Raw genomic sequence first — 2329 nt, 5'->3', positions numbered from 1 at the left:
AGGAGATGGGGAGAGTCACAGCCAGGCCAAGGACAATGCAGTGTGTGTGTGTGGGGGGGGCGGAGGCGGGGGAGGGGAGGAGTGTGCGGTGTGTGGTGTGTGCGGGCGGGGTGCGAACCGACTGGGTGAGTGTGTGTCTGGGATCGGGATGTGTGTGTGCACTGTGTGCAGGCGGGGTGTGTGTGCGGATCTGCGTGTGGTGGGTGGGGTGCCCCTGTGGGTGTGGGTGTGGGTGTCGGTGTGGCCGGTGTGTGTTTGGGGGGAGGTGGCGCAGAAACAGAGGCCCAGTGACACAGCTAGGCAAAGGACAAGGCAGTGTGTGTGTGGGGTGGGGGGGGGGGGGAAGGGGGCTTGCGGGAGGGGTGGGGGAGTGGGATGTGTACAGGGGCGTGGTGTGTGCGCTCGTCGCGTGGAATTTATGGGGAGGGGGTGTGTGTGTGTAATTGTGGCGTTGGGGGCGGGGCTGGGTGCGTGTGGCCTCAGCATGTGGTGTGTGGGCAGAGACAGAGGCGAGGCGGAGAGTCACAGCCGGGCCAAGGACTAGGTAGTTGGGGGGGCGGGGGGGGGGGGGAATTGGGGGAGTTTGTGGTGTGTGGCGTCTGCCGGCGGGCTGGGTGTGGGTGTGCCTGGGTACGGGATGTGTGGGTGCGCGGTGTGCAGGCCGAGTGTGTGCGCGGGTATGCGTGTGGTGTGTAGGGTGCCGCTGTGGGTGTGGGTGTGGGTGTGGGTGTGGCCTGTGGGTGCGAGGGGTGGTGGCGCAGAGACAGAGGACCAGAGACACTGCTAGGCAAAGGACAAGGCAGTGTGTGTGTGGGTGGGGGGGTGCGAGAGAGGTGGGGGGCGGGGTATGTGTGGGGCCTCGGTGTGTGCGGGGGTTGGGGTGTTTATGGGCAGGCGGTGTGTGTGGCGTTGGCGGCGGGAGGGGTGCGTGTGTCTACGCATTAGGTGTGTGGGCAGAGACAGAGGAGATGGGGAGAGTCACAGCCGGGCCAAGGACAACGTAGTGGGGGGGGCTGGGGGGGGGATTGGGGGAGTTTGTGGTGTGTGGTGTGTGGCGGCGGGCTGGGTGTGGGTGTGTCTGGGTACGGGATGTGTGCGTGCGCGGTGTGCAGGCGGGGTGTGTGTGCGGGTATGCGTGTGGTGTGTAGGGTGCACCTGTGGTTGTGAGTGTCCCGGGGGGGGGGGGGGCAGGCGTGGCACAGAGACACAGCTAGGCAAAGGACAAGGCAGTGTGTGTGTGTGTGTGTGTGTGTGTGTGTGTGTGTGTGTGTGTGTGTGTGTGTGTGTGTGTGTGTGTGAGTGAGGTGGGGCGGGGGTGCGGGAGAGGTGGACGGGCGGGGTTCATAATCTGAAAGGTGAAAGGCACAGGGACGCACAGATGGACGCATTCAGGCACGCACCCACCCACGCACACAAAGCACGCAAGCGCGCACCCAGGCACCAGCGCACGCACCCAGGAACACAAAGGGCCGGCCCCCGCGCCCCCCGCCCGCGCGCGCCCCCCCGCCCGCCCAGCCCCCCGCCCGCGCGCGCCCCCCCGCCCGCCCAGCCCCCCACCCGCGCGCGCCCGCCCGCCCGCCCAGCCCCCCACCCGCGCGCCCGCCCGCCCACGCTCTCGCCAACCCACGCACCCACCGAGCCAGCCGCCCGCCCACGCACGGGCAGACGGGCAGCTCTTTCAGCAAAAATAACATTCAACAATGGGACAAAGAAACAGAGACGTTCATGGTAGAAACAATCATTCCATAAAAAGAAAAAGAAATACGCATTGATATTGTGGCGGTGAAACAGAAAGCAAAAGCATGCACTCATCACACACATAACCTGAAGCAACAAGCTCAACACGTCTGAAAAGAAAACGCACACGTCAGAGAGCGGGTCAATCTGCGGCTCAGCCCAACGAGGCCCACTGGAACGCGTAGAAGACATCAATCCAACAACCCACGCAGAGGTCAAGAGGAGCGTGCCGTCCGGACGGCCGGTCGACCCGCCGGGCCACGGTCCCCGCCCCCGCCACCACCCAGCCCCGCCCCGCCCCGCCGGCCAGGCCAGGCCAGGCCAGGCCAGGCCAGGCCAGGCCAGGCCAGGCCAGGCCAGGCCAGGCCAGGCCAGGCCAGGCGCAGAGTGCCGAGCGCGCCATCCGGCCGGCTGGTCGACCCGCCGGGACCCCCCGCCCCCGCCCAGGCCAGGCGGCAGAGTGCCGAGCGCGCCGTCTGTCCGGCCGGCCGGCCGGTCGACCCGCCGGGCCACGGTCCCCGCCCCCGCCACCACCCAGCCCCGCCCCGGCCAGGCCCGGCCAGGCCAGGCCAGGCCAGGCCAGGCCAGGCCA

This window comes from Capricornis sumatraensis, unplaced genomic scaffold (assembly GCF_032405125.1).
Source record: "Capricornis sumatraensis isolate serow.1 unplaced genomic scaffold, serow.2 scaffold47, whole genome shotgun sequence".
In the NCBI taxonomy this organism is placed as follows: Eukaryota; Metazoa; Chordata; class Mammalia; order Artiodactyla; family Bovidae; genus Capricornis; species Capricornis sumatraensis.
The sequence above is the reverse complement of the archived record's forward strand: the minus strand, read 5'-3'. Positions refer to the sequence as shown.